This window comes from Oncorhynchus nerka, linkage group LG5, assembly GCF_034236695.1.
Source record: "Oncorhynchus nerka isolate Pitt River linkage group LG5, Oner_Uvic_2.0, whole genome shotgun sequence".
NCBI lineage: Eukaryota > Metazoa > Chordata > Actinopteri > Salmoniformes > Salmonidae > Oncorhynchus > Oncorhynchus nerka.
The window spans coordinates 1,593,736-1,613,378 of NC_088400.1; the positions used below are offsets into that span (position 1 = coordinate 1,593,736).

Sequence of the window (19,643 nt, forward strand, 5' to 3'; positions counted from 1 at the left end):
TTCATCAGACCAGAGAATCTTGTTTCTACATGGTCTGAGTCTTTAGGTGCCTTTTGGCAAACTCCAAGTGGGCTGTCATGTGCCTTTTACTGAAGAGTGGCTTCCATCTGGCCACTAACATAAAGGCCTGATTGGTGGAGTTCTGCAGAGATGGTTGTCCTTCTGGAAGGTTCTCCCATCTCCACAGAAGACCTCTGGAGCTCAGTCAGAATGACCATCAGGTTCTTGGACACCTCCCTGACCAAGGCCCTTCTCCCCTGATTGCTCAGTTTGGCCGGGCGGCCAGCTCTAGGAAGGGTCTTAGTGGTTGCGAACTTCTTCCATCCTCGACACAATCCTGTTTCGGGAACTCAACGGACAAATACATCATGATTTTCCTCTGACATGCACTGACAACTGTGGGACCTTATATAGACAGGTGTGTGCCTTTCCAAATCATGTCCAATCAATTTAATTTACCACAGGTGGACTCCAATCAAATTCTAGAAACATCTCACGGATGATCAATGGAAACAGGTTGCACCTGAGATCAATTTTGAGTCTGGTAGAAAAGGGTGCGAAAACTTATGTAAATAAGGTATTTTATTTTTATTTTTAATAAATTAGCAAACATTTCTAAAACCCTGATTTTGCTTTGCCAATCTGGGGTATTGTGTGTAGATTTTTTTTTTGGGGGGGGCCTGACCAACTTCACATAGAAATGTGTTATAGATCGATCACTCATTGAAAGCCAGTCTAAGAAGTGGTAGATCTGTTCTATGTGTTATAGATCTATCACTCTCATTGAAAGCCAGTCTAAGAAGTGGTACATCTGTTCTATGTGTTATAGATCTATCACTCTCATTGAAAGCCAGTCTAAGAAGTGGTACATCTGTTCTATGTGTTATAGATCTATCACTCTCATTGAAAGCCAGTCTAAGAAGTGGTACATCTGTTCTATGTGTTATAGATCTATCACTCTCATTGAAAGCCAGTCTAAGAAGTGGTAGATCGGTTCTACGTGAGCTCTTTCTATGCTTCCCGTTCTCAAGTTTATGCAGCTTTCACTTTCAGTTTTGTACATCAGCTTCAACATGAAAATACATTTCACAGCGATGATTCTTTACACAACAACTGCTTGTTTTGTCACAAACTATTAGCTGGTCTAGTAGTGGAGGTATGAATTAACAGTCAGTTGTTGCTGGTCTAGTAGTGGAGGTATGAATTAACAGTCAGTTGTTGCTGGTCTAGTAGTGGAGGTATGAATTAACAGTCAGATGTTGCTGGTCTAGTAGTGGTATGAATTAACAGTCAGTTGCCTATGACAGTAAAGGTGAGTCTTTCCCTACAGACCGGAGTCAGGAATAAATGAATGATCACCTTCTCTCTCTGTTTACATGCTGATCATGGAGCTAATAAAACATGCCTCTGTTATAGAACAGTTGGAAGTACGATTTGTTTTCCTACCACGTTTTTGGGATCTGCGTTCAGCCTTCCACCTGCATTGCCGTGCCAACATGTCCTCTCGGTCACCTGCAAATGCTGTGAGCAAGCACACACAGTTCACATTCAAACGTAATAATTTCTGATACCATAAATGGCATAGGCTCCAATAACAAATTGAACGTACCTTTGCAGCCTCCAGTATACGTCTGTTGTCACTTCTGTTGACTGTCCATGAGGCTGTCCTCAGGTTGGGGCTCAGCTAGAGAACAGGAGAGGAGAGGAGGAGAACAGAGGGGAGGAGAGGAGAACAGAGGGGAGGAGAGGAGAACAGAGGGGAGGAGAGGAGAACAGAGGGGAGGAGAGAACAGAGGGAGGAGCTTGTTTCCATAAACATTTACAGGTCATGATACATGGAAGTGTATTTGTTGTTTTTTTACTAATTTTTCTTCAGAAAAGGCCATGGGCACGATCTGATGTGTGGAGACATTTCACTGCAGCTAATATAGAAGGAAACGCTGTGGTACATTTGCAAATACTGTGCCAAATCATATGTGAAGAATGCAACAAAGATGCAGAATCATCTGGCCAAGTGCATAAAGTTCTCTCAGCGCTCACAACAAGCAACCTCTGACAAAAGTCCCTCTACTTCTATTCGAGGTGAAAATGTTGAATCAGGCACCTTATCGACAGCAACAGCTCATGGTCCCCCTGGAATCAGAAGTGTTTTTTTTACTTAACCTTAAACCTATAGCAGTAGCCATTGCACAGATTGAGGGAGACAATGCCATCCTGTCTGATGTTCAGACTCTGCTTGCAGATGTAAGAGAAGAAATCCATACTGCCCTGCCCACTTCACTGTTGCTCCAATCAGAGGAAACTGCAGTTCTGAAATAAATCAAAAGGCGTGAAGACTTCTGCCTGAAGCCCATACATGCCGCAGCGTACATGTTGGATCCCAAGTATGCTGGCAAGAGCATCCTGTCTGGTGCAGAGATCAACAAGGCCTATGGCGTCATCACTACTGTGTCTCGCCACCTTGGCCTGGATGAGGGCAAGGTTCTTGCAAATGATTATGTTAAGGTTTATATTTCTGTCTCCATATGACATGGTAAATATATCCAATGCAAAAAACATCTACATTTAAATGGAATTAATATTAATTTGCATTTATCTCCATTAATTCCCAACTCTGAATATTCCCCAAAATGTGCAACCCCAGTTATCGGTATCCAGTGTTTTGGCGAGGAAAATTGATTGGTTGATTCCACATTCCCAAATGTTGCCCCATATACAGTTGAATGACAGATGCCTTTATCTAACTTCTGATGGCCTAGCCAATGGCTGACTTAGCTGGCTAGATTTATCTCCCCAGAGACCAGCAAAGAAAAATCTTGATTGGATCTTTTTTTTTTCTCTCTTCAGTGTTAAACCTTTTCTTTCCAACATAAATCAGATCATCATTATTTTAATAAATAAATACATTTTCATTATTTAATAAATCGTCTGAAGACGTAGAAGAAGGCCCATTGTTCAAATCAAATTGTATTGGGAACATGTGTTGCAAACAGGCCCTTTCCCTTACAGGGATATGCAGCAAACCACCAATGCATATATATATAGATATATAGATAGATATGCTTTACTTACGGGCAGCAATATGCAGCAAACCACCAATGCATATATATATAGATATATAGATAGATATGCTTTACTTACGGACAGCAATATGCAGCAAACCACCAATGCATATATATATAGATATATAGATAGATATGCTTTACTTACGGACAGCAATATGCAGCAAACCACCAATGCATATATATATAGATATATAGATAGATATGCTTACTTACGGGCAGCAATATGCAGCAAACCACCAATGCATATATATATAGATAGATATGCTTTACTTACGGACAGCAATATGCAGCAAACCACCAATGCATATATATATAGATATATAGATAGATATGCTTTACTTACGGGCAGCAATATGCAGCAAACCACCAATGCATATATATATAGATATATAGATAGATATGCTTACTTACGGGCAGCAATATGCAGCAAACCACCAATGCATATATATATAGATATATAGATAGATATGCTTACTTACGGACAGCAATATGCAGCAAACCACCAATGCATATAGATATATAGATAGATATGCTTTACTTACGGGCAGCAATATGCAGCAAACCACCAATGCATATATATATAGATATATAGATAGATATGCTTTACTTACGGACAGCAATATGCAGCAAACCACCAATGCATATATATATAGATATATAGATAGATATGCTTTACTTACGGACAGCAATATGCAGCAAACCACCAATGCATATATATATAGATATATAGATAGATATGCTTTACTTACGGACAGCAATATGCAGCAAACCACCAATGCATATATATATAGATATATAGATAGATATGCTTTACTTACGGACAGCAATATGCAGCAAACCACCAATGCATATATATATAGATATATAGATAGATATGCTTTACTTACGGGCAGCAATATGCAGCAAACCACCAATGCATATATATATAGATATATAGATAGATATGCTTTACTTACGGACAGCAATATGCAGCAAACCACCAATGCATATATATATAGATATATAGATAGATATGCTTTACTTACGGGCAGCAATATGCAGCAAACCACCAATGCATATATATATAGATATATAGATAGATATGCTTTACTTACGGACAGCAATATGCAGCAAACCACCAATGCATATATATATAGATATATAGATAGATATGCTTTACTTACGGGCAGCAATATGCAGCAAACCACCAATGCATATATATATAGATATATAGATAGATATGCTTTACTTACGGGTACAGCAATATGCAGCAAACCACCAATGCATATATATATAGATATATAGATAGATATGTTACTTACAGAGCAATATGGAGGCTATACAGGGTACAGATATATGGGTGTATATACAGTATTACCGGACAGAGTCAATGTGGAGGCTATATACAGGGGTACCGGTATAGAGTCAATGTGGAGGCTATATACAGGGTATTACGGTACAGAGTCATATGTGGAGGCTATATAGAGGGTATTTTACTTACAGAGTCAATATGGAGGCTATATACAGGGTATTACTATATACAGGGGTACGGTACAGAGTCAATGTGGAGGCTATATACAGGGGGTTACGGTACAGAGTCAATGTGGAGGCTATATACAGGGTATTACGGTACAGAGTCAATGTGGAGGCTATATACAGGGTGTTACGGTACAGAGTCAATATTGGAGGCTATATACAGGGTGTTACGGTACAGAGTCAATGTGGAGGCTATATACAGGGTATTACGGTACAGAGTCAATGTGGAGGCTATATACAGGGTGTTACGGTACAGAGTCAATGTGGAGGCTATATACAGGGTGTTACGGTACAGAGTCAATGTGGAGGCTATATACAGGGTACGGTACAGAGTCAATGTGGAGGCTATATACAGGGTGTTACGGTACAGAGTCAATGTGGAGGCTATATACAGGGTGTTCGGTACAGAGTCAATGTGGGAGGCTATATACAGGGTGTTACGGTACAGAGTCAATGTGGAGGCTATATACAGGGTGTTACGGTACAGAGTCAATGTGGAGGCTATATACAGGGTGTTACGGTACAGAGTCAATGTGGAGGCTATATACAGGGTGTTACGGTACAGAGTCAATGTGGAGGCTATATACAGGGTGTTACGGTACAGAGTCAATGTGGAGGCTATATACAGGGTATACGGTACAGAGTCAATGTGGAGGCTATATACAGGGTGTTACCGGTACAGAGTCAATGTGGAGGCTATATACAGGGTGTTACGGTACAGAGTCAATGTGGAGGCTATATACAGGGTATTACGGTACAGAGTCAATGTGGAGGCTATATACAGGGTGTTACGGTACAGAGTCAATGTGGAGGCTATATACAGGGTGTTACGGTACAGAGTCAATGTGGAGGCTATATACAGGGGCTACCTGTACAGAGTCAATGTGGAGGCTATATACAGGGTACGGTACAGAGTCAATGTGGAGGCTATATACAGGGTATTGCGGTACAGAGTCAATGTGGAGGCTATATACAGGGTGTTGCGGTACAGAGTCAATGTGGAGGCTATATACAGGGTGTTACGGTACAGAGTCAATGTGGAGGCTATATACAGGGTATTACGGTACAGAGTCAATGTGGAGGCTATATACAGGTGTTACGGTACAGAGTCAATGTGGAGGCTATATACAGGGTGTTACGGTGAGAGTCAATATGGAGGCTATATACAGGGTGTTACGGTACAGAGTCAATGTGGAGGCTATATACAGGGTGTTACGGTACAGAGTCAATGTGGAGGCTATATACAGGGTATTACGGTACAGAGTCAATATGGAGGCTATATACAGGGTGTTACGGTACAGAGTCAATGTGGAGGCTATATACAGGGTATTACGGTACAGAGTCAATGTGGAGGCTATATACAGGGTGTTACGGTACAGAGTCAGTGGAGGCTATATACAGGGTGTTACGGTACAGAGTCAATGTGGAGGCTATATACAGGGTATTACGGTACAGAGTCAATGTGGAGGCTATATACAGGGGTTACGGTACAGAGTCAATGTGGAGGCTATATACAGGTGTTACGGTACAGAGTCAATGTGGAGGCTATATACAGGGTGTTACGGCACAGAGTCAACGTGGAGGCTATATACAGGGTGTTACGGTACAGAGTCAATGTGAGGCTATATACAGGGTATTACGGTACAGAGTCAATGTGGAGGCTATATACAGGGTGTTACGGTACAGGAGTCAATGTGGAGGCTATATACAGGGTATTACGGTACAGAGTCAATGTGGAGGCTATATACAGGGTATTACGGTACAGAGTCAATGTGGAGGCTATATACAGGGTATTACGGTAGAGTCAATGTGGAGGCTATATACAGGGTGGAGCTTACGGTACAGAGTCAATGTGGAGGCTATATACAGGGTATTACGGTACAGAGTCAATGTGGAGGCTATATACAGGGTGTTACACGGTACAGAAGTCAATGTGGAGGCTATATACAGGGTGTTACGGTACAGAGTCAATGTGGAGGCTATATACAGGGTGTACGGTACAGAGTCAATGTGGAGGCTATATACAGGGTGTTACGGTACAGAGTCAATGTGGAGGCTATATACAGGGTACGGTAGAGTCAATGTGGAGGCTATATACAGGGTGTTACGGTACAGAGTCAATGTGGAGGCTATACAGGGTATTACGGTACAGAGTCAATGTGGAGGCTATATACAGGGTATTACGGTACAGAGGGAGAGTCAATGTGGAGGCTATATACAGGGTGTTACGGTACAGAGTCAATGTGGAGGCTATATACAGGGTATTACGGTACAGAGTCAATGTGGAGGCTATATACAGGGGTACCTGTACAGAGTCAATGTGGAGGCTATATACAGGGGTATTACGGTAGAGTCAATGTGGAGGCTATATACAGGGTTGTTCACGGTACAGAGTCAATGTGGAGCTATATACAGGAGTATTTACGGTAGAGAGTCAATGTGGAGGCTATATACAGGGTGTTTACGGTAGAGAGTCAATGTGGAGGCTATATACAGGGGTTACCGGTACAGAGTCAATGTGGAGGCTATATACAGTGTTACGGTACAGAGTCAATGTGGAGGCTATATGCAGGGGGTTACGGTACAGAGTCAGTGTGGAGGCTATATACAGGGTGTTACGGTACAGAGTCAATGTGGAGGCTATATACAGGTGATACGGTACAGAGTCAATGTGGAGGCTATACAGGGGTACGGTACAGAGTCAATGTGGAGGCTATGTATCACTATATACAGGGTATTATGGTACAGAGTCAATGTGGAGGCTATATACAGGGGTACCAGTACAGAGTCAATGTGGAGGCTACATACAGGGTGTACGGTACAGAGTCAATGTGGAGGCTATATACAGAGGTGTTACGGTACAGAGTCAATGTGGAGGCTATATACAGGGTGTTACGGTACAGAGTCAATGTGGAGGCTATATACAGGGTATTACGGTACAGAGTCAATGTGGAGGCTATATACAGAAATTTACCGGTACAGAGTCAATGTGGAGGCTATATACAGGGTATTACGGTACAGAGTCAATGTAGGCTATATACAGAGGTATTACGGTACAGAGTCAATGTGGAGGCTATATACAGGGTATTACGGTACAGAGTCAATGTGGAGGCTATATACAGGGTGTTACGGTAGACAGAGTCAATGTGGAGGCTATATACAGGTACGGTACAGAGTCAATGTGGAGGCTATATACAGGGGTACCTGTACAGAGTCAATGTGGAGGCTATATATACAGGGGTTACGGTACAGAGTCAATGTGGAAGCTATATACAGGGTATTACGGTACAGAGTCAATGTGGAGGCTATATACAGGGTATTACGGTACAGAGTCAATGTGGAGGCTATATACAGGGGTGTTACGGTACAGAGTCAATGTGGAGGCTATATACAGGGTGTTACGGTACAGAGTCAATGTGGAGGCTATATACAGGGTGTTACGGTACAGAGTCAATGTGGAGGCTATACAGGGTACCAGTACAGAGTCAATGTGGAGGCTATATACAGGGTGTTACGGTACAGAGTCAATGTGGAGCCTATATACAGGGTGTTACGGTACAGAGTCCAATGGAGGCTATATACAGGGGTTACGGTACAGAAGTCAATGTGGAGGCTATATACAGGGTGTTACGGTACAGGAGTCAATGTGGAGGCTATACAGGGTGTTTACGGTACAGAGTCAATGTGGAGGCTATATACAGGGTATTACGGTACAGAGTCAATGTGGAGCCTATATATACAGGGTGTTACGGTACAGAGTCAATGTGGAGCCTATATACAGGGTGTTACGGTACAGAGTCAATGTGGAGGCTATATACAGGGTATTGCAGGTACAGAGTCAATGGAGGAGGCTATATACAGGGTACGGTACAGAGTCAATGTGGAGGCTATATACAGGGTGTTACGGTACAGGGTCAATGTGGAGGCTATATACAGGAGGTGTTACGGTACAGAGTCAATGTGGAGCTACATACAGGGTGTTACGGTACAGAGTCAATGTGGAGCTATATACAGGGTGTTACAGTACAGAGTCAATGTGGAGGCTATATACAGGGTGTTACGGTACAGAGTCAATGTGGAGGCTATATACAGGGGTACTGGTACAAAGTCAATGTGGAGGCTATATACAGGGTATTACGGTAGAGTCAATGTGGAGGCTATATACAGGGTGTTACGGTACAGAGTCAATGTGGAGGCTATATATACAGGGGTACTGGTACAAAGTCAATGTAGAGGCTATATACAGGGTATTACGGTACAGAGTCAATGTGGAGCTATATACAGGGTGTTACGGTACAGAGTCAATGTGGAGGCTATATACAGGGTGTTACGGTACAGAGTCAATGTGGAGGCTATATACAGGAGTACGGTACAGAGTCAATGTGGAGGCTATATACAGGGGTACGGTACAGAGTCAGTGTGGAGGCTATATACAGGTGTTATTACAGTACAGAGTCAATGTGGAGGCTATATACAGGGTGTTACGGTACAGAGTCAATGTGGAGGCTATATACAGGGGGTTGCGGTACAGAGTCAATGTGGAGGCTATATACAGGTGTTACGGTACAGAGTCAATGTGGAGGCTATATACAGGGTGTACGGTACAGAGTCAATGTGGAGGCTATATACAGGGGTGTACCGGTACTGAGTCAATGTGGAGGCTATATACAGGTATTACGGTACAGAGTCAATGTGGAGGCTATATACAGGTATTATGCAGGGTATTATGGTACAGAGTCAATGTGGAGGCTATATACAGGGTATTATGGTACAGAGTCAATGTGGAGGCTATATACAGGGTATTACGGTACAGAGTCAATGTGGAGGCTATATACAGGGGTATTATGGTACAGAGTCAATGTGGAGGCTATATACAGGGTATTATGGTACAGAATCAATGTGGAGGCTATATACAGGGTATTACGGTACAGAGTCAATGTGGAGGCTATATACAGGGTGTTACGGTGAGTCAATGTGGAGGCTATATACAGAGTCAGATGTGGAGGCTATATACAGGGTATTACGGTACAGAGTCAATGTGGAGGCTATATACAGGGTATTACGGTACAGAGTCAATGTGGAGGCTATATACAGGGTATTACGGTACAGAGTCAATGTGGAGGCTATATACAGGGTATTACGGTACAGAGTCAATGTGGAGGCTATATACAGGGTATTACGGTACAGAGTCAATGTGGAGGCTATATACAGGGTGTTACGGTACAGAGTCAATGTGGAGGCTATATACAGGGTGTTCACGGTACAGAGTCAATGTGGAGGCTATATACAGGGTATTATGGTACAGAGTCAATGTGGAGGCTATATACAGGGTATTACGGTACAGAGTCAATGTGGAGGCTATATACAGGGTGTTACGGTACAGAGTCAATGTGGAGGCTATATACAGGGTGTACTCCTCCTCTAGTAGACTGACCAGTACAGAGTCAGTACTGTGGAGGCTATATACAGGGTGTTCCTCCTCCACGGTACAGAGTCAACTCCTCCTCTAGTAGACTGACCAGTACTCCTCCTCCAGTAGCTATATACTCCTCCACCAGTACTCCTCCTCCAGGTATTACGGTACAGAGTCAATGTGGAGGCTATATACAGGGTATTACGGTACAGGGTCAATGTGGAGGCTATATACAGGGGGGTACCGGTAGACTGACCAGTACTCCTCCTCCTCCAGTAGTAGACTGACCAGTACTCCTCCTCTAGTAGACTGACCAGTGCTCCTCCTCTAGTAGACTGACCAGTACTCCTCCTCTAGTAGACTGACCAGTACTCCTCCTCTAGTAGACTGACCAGTACTCCTCCTCCAGTAGAATGACCAGTGCTCCTCCTCCACAGTCATTAGTGTACAAGATGTACAACAGAGGAGAAAGCACACAGCCTTGAGGAGACCCCACACTAGTGGTGGGCTTGTCATCCCCAGAGTCCGTACATGTTAGAATCCCTTTTGGCAGCGATTACAGCTGTGAGTCTTTAAAGAGTGATTACAGTATCTTTCCTAGTGGACAGGGTCCTGCTCCAGTCTAACAAACAATTCTGAAAGTACATCTCATTCCATAATCAGACAGACTCCCAGCTACGGCATTAATATAGAGTTGGCCCCCTTTGCTGCCAGCTGATGTGATAACCTTCTAGCCTCCCCCAAACTCTTCTGGGAAGACTTTCCACTAGATGTTGGAACATTGCTGCTATAACAGCCTCCACTCTTCTGGGAAGACCCACTAGATGTAGGAACATTGCTCTTCTGGGAAGGCTTTCCACTAGATGTAGGAACATTGCTGCTATAACAGCCTCCACTCTTCTGGGAAGGCTTTAATATGGAGTTGGTCCCCCCTTTGCTGCTATAACAGCCTCCACTCTTCTGGGAAGGCATTAATATGGAGTTGGTCCCCCCTTTGCTGCTATAACAGCCTCCACTCTTCTGGGAAGGCTTTAATATGGAGTTGGTCCCCCTTTGCTGCTATAACAGCCTCCACTCTTCTGGGAAGGCATTAATATGGAGTTGGTCCCCCTTTGCTGCTATAACAGCCTCCACTCTTCTGGGAAGGCTTTAATATGGAGTTGGTCCCCCCTTTGCTGCTATAACAGCCTCCACTCTTCTGGGAAGGCATTAATATGGAGTTGGTCCCTCCTTTGCTGCTATAACAGCCTCCACTCTTCTGGGAAGGCTTTCCACTAGATGTTGGAACATTGCTGCTATAACAGCCTCCACTCTTCTGGGAAGGCTTTCCACTAGATGTTGGAACATTGCTGCTATAACAGCCTCCACTCTTCTGGGAAGGCTTTCAACTAGATGTTGGAACATTGCTGCTATAACAGCCTCCACTCTTCTGGGAAGGCTTTCCACACGATGTAGGAGCATTGCTGCCACAACAGCCTCCACTCTTCTGGGAAGACTTTCCACTAGATGTTGGAACATTGCTGCTATAACAGCCTCCACTCTTCTGGGAAGGCTTTCCACTAGATGTAGGAACATTTCTGCTATAACAGCCTACACTCTTCTGGGAAGACTTTCCACTAGATGTAGGAACATTTCTGCTATAACAGCCTCCACTCTTCTGGGAAGAGTTTCCACTAGATGTAGGAACATTTCTGCTATAACAGCCTACACTCTTCTGGGAAGACTTTCCACTAGATGTAGGAACATTGCTGCTATAACAGCCTCCACTCTTCTGGGAAGGCTTTCCACTAGATGTTGGAACATTACTGAGAGGGGACTTGCTTCCATTCAGCCACAAGTGCATTAGTGAGGTTGGGCGATCAGGCCTGGCTCACAGTAAGCCTTCCAACTCATCCCAAAGGTGTTCGATAGGGTTGAGGTCAGGGCTCTGTGCAGTCCAGTCAAATTCTCCCACACCAAATGACAAACCATTGCTGTATGGCCTTCACTTTGTGCACAGGGGTATTGTCATTCCCCAAACTGTTGCCACAAAGTTGGAAGCACAGAATCGTCTACGATGTCATTGTATGATGTAGGTTTGAGATTTCCCTTCACCAAACCCAGAGTCGTCCGTCGGACTGCCAGATGGTGAAGGGTGATTCCTCACTCCAGAGAACCAGTTTCCACTGCTCCAGAGTCGTCCGTCAGACTGCCAGATGGTGAAGGGTGATTCATCACTCCAGAGAACCAGTTTCCACTGCTCCAGAGTCGTCCGTCAGACTGCCAGATGGTGAAGGGTGATTCCTCACTCCAGAGAACCAGTTTCCACTGCTCCAGAGTCGTCCGTTCAGACTGCGAGACTGCCAGATGGTGAAGGGTGATTCCTCACTCCAGAGAACCAGTTTCCACTGCTCCAGAGTCGTCCGTCAGACTGCCAGATGGTGAAGGGTGATTCATCACTCCAGAGAACCAGTTTCCACTGCTCCAGAGTCGTCCGTCGGACTGCCAGATGGTGAAGGGTGATTCCTCACTCCAGAGAACCAGTTTCCACTGCTCCAGAGTCGTCCGTCGGACTGCCAGATGGTGAAGGGTGATTCCTCACTCCAGAGAACCAGTTTCCACTGCTCCAGAGTCCGTCAGACTGCCAGATGGTGAAGGGTGATTCAGAGAACCAGTGCTCCAGAGTGGTGACTGCCAGATGGTGAAGGGTGATTCCTCACTCCAGAGAACCAGTTTCCACTGCTCCAGAGTCGTCCGTCAGACTGCCAGATGGTGAAGGGTGATTCCTCACTCCAGAGAACCAGTTTTGCTCCACAGTCCGGTGAGAGTTACACCAGCTGATGCTTGGCATTGGGCATGGTGGTCTCAGGCTTGTGTTCGGCCATGGAAACCCATTTCATGAAGCTCCCGATGAACAGTTCTTGTGCTGACGTTGCTTGAACATTAATATTCATTAATTAACATTTTATCTATTAAAACTGGTTGTTGATCATTGCTAGGCAACCATTTACATTTAGATGTAAGTCAAAACTATAAATTCAGTAACATTCACAGTCTTCTTGGTTAACACTACAGTGTAGATTTGGCCTTGTGTTCTGGTTTATTGTCCTGCTGAAAGGTGAATTCATCTCCCAGTGTCTGGTGGAAAGCAGACTGAACCAGGTTATTGTCCTGCTGAATGGGGAATTCATCTCCCAGTGTCTGGTGGAAAGCAGAATGAACCAGGTTATTGTCCTGCTGAAAGGTGAATTCATCTCCCAGTGTCTGGTGGAAAGCAGAATGAACCAGGTTATTGTCCTGCTGAAAGGAGAATTCATCTCCCAGTGTCTGGTGGAAAGCAGAATGAACCAGGTTATTGTCCTGCTGAAAGGAGAATTCATCTCCCAGTGTCTGGTGGAAAGCAGACTGAACCAGGTTATTGTCCTGCTGAAAGGTGAATTAATCTCCCAGTGTGTGGTGGAAAGCAGACTGAACCAGGTTTTCCTGTAGGATTTTGTGCGTGCTTAGCGCCATTCAACTATGCTTGACAATATGGAGAGTGGTACTCAGTAACATGTTGTATTGGATTTACCTCAAACATAATACTTTGTATTCAGGGCAAAAAGTGAATCGCTTTGCCACATATTTTGCAGTATTATTTTAGTGCCTTGTTTGCAAACAGGAAGCATGTTTTGGAATATTTTTTATTCTGTACAGGCTTCCTTCTTTTCACTGTCAATTTGGCTCGTATTGTGGAGTAACTGATCTATCCATAATTGTCTCCTATCACAACAAACTAACTGTTTTAAAGTGACCATGGGTCTCATGGTGAAGTTCCTGAGCGATTTCCTTCCTCTCCGGGAACTAACTAAGGACGGACACCTGTATCTTCGTAGTGACTGGGCGCATTGACACACCATCCAAAGCATAATTAACTTCAGGCTCAAAGGGATATTCAATGTCTACTCTTTATTTATACCCATCGATGCCCTTCTTTGCAATGAGGCAGTCATTCAAACATTATGTTAAACACTATTATTGCACACGGAATGAGTCCATGCAAACTTATGCGAGTAGTTAAGCAAACGTTTACTCCTGAACTTATGTAGGCTTGCCATAATAAAGGGGTTGATACTGATTGACTCAAAATATTTCAGCTTTTCATTTTTCCCACACAACTTTCATTGCGGCAATGTGTCATAAAAATATATATATATATTTTTTTTAAATCAGTGACAGATGACCACTTGATTTAAGCTACATTATAGCACGCTAAATATTTCTGATCAGTGACAGATGGGCAAACGAAGAGATATACCACCTCCTCTTACCCTATTTTCACAGCCAGAGAATTATCCAAATATACAAACGGAGATTCAGTAAAAGAACAACAAAAATCACTGATTCAGACACAGGCTTTTGGTTACTAAGCAACAGCGAGTGAAGAGCTGATCAAACTAATCGTCTAAACGTTCAGATCGGTGATAATAAACACGCCTACTAGACAAGATGGTCATGAGCAGCACTCACCTCAGCATAACATTTCTACAACCAGGTACAAATCTGTCGTTCTGCCCCTGAACAGGCAGTTAACCCACTGTTCCTAGGCCGTCATTGAAAATAAGAATTTGTTCTTAACTGACTTGTCTAGTTAAATAAAGGTAAAATAAATAAATAAAATATTCCCAAAGTAATTCTTTATGGATCCATCCAGTTGGGGTTGAGGAAACTGGCCATGTGGTGGGCTATGCAAAGATATGGGTGACATTTTGCAGGTGTATTTTGACACTTTCTTTGTATTCATCATTTCTTACTCATTGTTAGGAAAAAAGTTTAGTCCAAATAGGATGTTTGGTCCTATACAGTGAGCGCCAACAGTATTGGTACAGTGACACATTTTGTTGTTTTGGCTCTGTATTCCAGCACTTTGGATTTGAAATGATACAATGACAATGAGGTTCAAGTCAAGACTGTCAGCTTTAATTTGTGAGTATTTTCATCCATATCGGGTGAACGGTTTGCAAATTAGAGCATTTTTGTACACAGTACAATAGTAGTACATGTACATAGTCCATTTTAGAGAACAAAAAGTATTGGGACAAATTCACTTGTGTATTAAAGTAGTAAAAAGTATTGCATTCCATATTCATAGCATGCAATGACTACATCAAGGTTGTGACAAATTTGTTGGATGTATTTGCTATTTGTTTGGATTGAGTTTCAGGTTATTCTGTGCCCAATAGGAATGGTAAATAATGTAGTATACGAATAGACTTTCTAAATACGGATAATCATGAATGAATTGTGAATAATGACGAGTGAGAAAGTTACTGTAGCAGTTTTGCACAGATGCATACAGCTATGGGTGACTCCATCCGCTGAAACTACACTTCCCAAATTACGTTTACACACAGGTGTTCAGAGCTAGATAGCTAATTGGAACAGGTGGTCGCATCTTGTCTCCGTAAATCAGCACGCTAACATGGAGATATGGCCGTGTGGGAAGCCTAACATGGAGTGTATTCATTTAACCTTTATGATTTCTGGCTGAAAGATAAGGACCCTTATGCGTCCAAAACCACAAGCGAGACACGTTCATGTTCAGACCGAGCGTCAGGCATCTTAAAACAAAACTCCCCATCCAGAAGACGCCTTCATCCAATGACTTATGGGACTGAGAGTCCATGATCAAGGGCTAAACCAACCCATTTCAGGTGTCAGGAACACATTGAGACATGGTTCGTGGTGGAAAACATTTTTACAAGAATAGATTTTAGGCATCAAGAGCTAGTTATGTGCCAGAATATCCAGGATCAATGCAATTGAACCGTTATATCACCACCACAGTGACAGTGTTGCTCAACAACAGTGAGTAAAGCATGTCATGGTACCAGTAGTACTAGCTGGCTTACAACCTGGGGTGTAATCAATAGTCCAAACAGTTTATTGGACAAATTCCCGGTAGGTCCCTGTCCAGTTTGCTGTCCATTTTGTTGAAGAAACGTTTCGCAACAAAATCGGTCTAATTAATAAACCCATGGTGTCTTTCACGTGCAGCTATTATCAGTTGGTGCACGGGTTGGATGCGCAGTCTTATATCACGGGACAGACTGCACTGACACCTTGTACTTTGTCAGTTCTGAAGTAGGCAGGTAGGGTAGCGGTTACGAGCAAGTAAGCGAAACGTTTCTGGTTCGAATCCCCGAGCCGACTGGGTAAGAAAAACAACCGATGTGTAAATCGCTGTGGATTAGAGTTTCTGCGCCACAATTGACATACCTAGGTGACCACAACCCAGCCAGCTAACCATAGCTACTTATGGGACGTTATCCAAGTAACTTAAACTAGTTCATGTCGAAATCACTTTCACTTTAATCTCAACTTGAAGCCAAACATCGACAGCCCTGGCAATCTTGTGAAACAACGCACAACAAACTTGGTTAACTTTCTGACTAATACAACTTAACATCCAGTCACCCCAAAACTAGCTAACTTTATAACATTATGACGGACACTTGTGTCTAAGAGCAGTATCCTTCCTCCCCTCTCCAGGTTAATACTCACCAAATAAGTCGTCTGTTGCTTCCCTTTCGGTGTGTTACCTCCTCTCCAAATATGATACGAACTTGTATGTTGGAGTAAAGTAGTAAATCTTTGTCTTTGCAAGTGGAGTCCACATTTCAGCTGTACCATCAGCGGCGCCATCTTGCCAGAGGAAGGCGGGTCCCATAGTCAACGACGTTACGTCACAGCAATGAGATCGATATTTCACCGGATGTATAAATGTGAAGCATCCGCTTGGCGTTACCGCGGAGGAAGCCCAGTTGTATTCATAAATGGTAAATTCACAAATATCAAGCTTGTTGGCTATCCAGTTATCTTCTTGGGGTGGAATGAGACAGGAGGAGAGTAGGGGTTAGGGAGTAGGGCTCAGGGTCAGGACAGGCAAAGGCTGAACCGAGATGGATTTGGTTGAAATTTCTGCAAAATTTCTCATTGATGATATATTTGATGTTAATTAAATGTTCTGTTCCCAAAACTATAATTTATTACGAACAGAGTGGACTAGGTTTTGTAGACTTTACTCTTTGCATTAAAAATTTAATACAAAAAAATAAATGGCGTTGTTTAGAAGGAGTGCAAAGAGAAATGTTGTTATTGGACACAAGCACTTCACAGAGTAGGCGCATGCGTGCCAGAACGCGCCAATAGGATCTTGCCTGTTCTGCCCACTGTGACTCTTTGTTCCCATTTGAAACGAGGGGCTGGGGTCTCTTTGTTATTAAAATCTTTGGTGACATTATTTCCGATTAGAGCGAACGTTTGCCCCGTTCGCCATTCGTTCCTTTTTTAAAGGAATAAAATCATAATAGCTATCTATGTGGCTATTTCGCAACATTTGGTGATTATATACCTAATTAAATAACATAACGTTTATTTCGTTGTTCAGCTTGGAATATAGGTTTTACTCTTGTGATTGATAAGATTTCTAAACATACTTCAGTAAAAGTATTGATGGAAAGTTAAAAGTGATAGTCACCCAGTAAAATAATACTTGAGTAAAAGTCTAAAAGTATTTGGTTCAAAATATACTTAAGTATCAAACGTAAATGTAATATGTAAAATATTGTAGCGACCCGCACAGACAGCTGTGTGTTATGTGTTAGGCTAGGAGGTGGTTGTGTTGTACTGACCAGTACCCGGTGTTCGCGGGGTCCGACATGTCAATCAACCTGCTATCTGCCAATCACGGGAATGCCTGGAATGTTCTGATGCCGGGCATCCTGGTGGTTGGCGGAGTGGCGTGGAGGGGGCGGGGCATTGGAAGTTAAGACCAGGTTCAGCCTTTGTTCTCTCTCTCTTACGTCTGGGCTTCACAAGAGAAGGTCACGATTGGCTTGTGGGTTATCTGTCATCTATTTGGCATGTGCTACGGCCCAAACAGTAGCCTGTGTAAAGTTGGTTTAATAAACCGTCAATTCGCAAACTCAAGCCTCTGCCTGGACAATTGTTCATTTATGATCTAGTCAGGTCATTACAATATATTTATGTATCAAAAGTAAAAGTATAAATCATTAAAAATGTATTTTATTAAGCAAAGCAGATGGCACCATTTTCTTGTTTATGAAATGTACAGATAGCCAATTGTCGCTCCTACCAGGTGGCGTGGCGAGAATCCGTCTCCTCACCACGTGCTCTCACCACTGGTGTCCCCCAGGGCTCTGTTCTAGGCCCTCTCCTATTCTCGCTATACACCAAGTCACTTGGCTCTGTCATAACCTCACATGGTCTCTCCTATCATTGCTATGCAGACGACACACAATTAATCTTCTCCTTTCCCCCTTCTGACGACCAGGTGGCGAATCGCATCTCTGCATGTCTGGCAGACATATCAGTGTGGATGACGGATCATCACCTCAAGCTGAACCTCGGCAAGACGGAGCTGCTCTTCCTCCCGGGGAAGGACTGCCCGTTCCATGATCTCGCCATCACGGTTGACAACTCAATTTTGTCCTCGTCCCAGAGCGCTAAGAACCTTGGCGTGATCCTGGACAACACCCTGTCGTTCTCAAATAACATCAAGGCGGTGGCCCGTTCCTGTAGGTTCATGCTCTACAACATCCGCAGAGTACGACCCTGCCTCACACAGGAAGCGGCGCAGGTCCTAATCCAGGCACTTGTCATCTCCCGTCTGGATTACTGCAACTCGCTGTTGGCTGGGCTCCCTGCCTGTGCCATTAAACCCCTACAACTCATCCAGAACGCTGCAGCCCGTCTGGTGTTCAACCTTCCCAAGTTCTCTCACGTCACCCCGCTCCTCCGCTCTCTCCACTGGCTTCCAGTTGAAGCTCGCATCCGCTACAAGACCATGGTGCTTGCCTACGGAGCTGTGAGGGGAACGGCACCTCAGTACCTCCAGGCTCTGATCAGGCCCTACACCCAAACAAGGGCACTGCGTTCATCCACCTCTGGCCTGCTCGCCTCCCTACCACTGAGGAAGTACAGTTCCCGCTCAGCCCAGTCAAAACTGTTCGCTGCTCTGGCCCCCCAATGGTGGAACAAACTCCCTCACGACGCCAGGACAGCGGAGTCAATCACCACCTTCCGGAGACACCTGAAACCCCACCTCTTTAAGGAATACCTAGGATAGGATAAAGTAATCCTTCTCACCCCCCCTTAAAAGACCTAGATGCACTATTGTAAAGTGGCTGTTCCACTGGATGTCATAAGGTGAAAGCACCAATTTGTAAGTCGCTCTGGATAAGAGCGTCTGCTAAATGACTTAAATGTAATGTAAATGTAATGGAACACTCCAACACTGACATAATGCTTTATAGCCTCTAGACTGATGGACATAATGCTTTATAGCCTCTAGACTGATGGACATAATGCTTTATAGCCTCTAGACTGATGGACATAATGCTTTATAGCCTCTAGACTGATGGACATAATGCTTCATAGCCTCTAGACTGGTGGACATAATGCTTTATAGCCTCTAGACTGATGGACATAATGCTTTATAGCCTCTAGACTGGTGGACATAATGCTTTATAGCCTCTAGACTGATGGACATAATGCTTTATAGCCTCTACACTGATGGACATAATGCTTTATAGCCTCTAGACTGATGGACATAATGCTTTATAGCCTCTAGACTGATGGACATAATGCTTTATAGCCTCTAGACTGGT

General features: G+C 43.6%; 1 long non-coding RNA gene across 1 annotated transcript; it reads right to left on the reverse strand.

Annotated features, from left to right (window-relative positions):
- Positions 1–717: 717 nt before the first annotated feature.
- Positions 718–16,658, reverse strand: LOC115124307 (uncharacterized). Its single transcript, XR_010463873.1, has 3 exons — positions 16,516–16,658; positions 1,610–1,684; positions 718–1,521 (listed from the first exon to the last, which is right to left on the reverse strand). It is a non-coding gene; the product is annotated as an uncharacterized LOC115124307 (long non-coding RNA).
- Between the last annotated feature and the right edge of the window lie 2,985 nt (positions 16,659–19,643).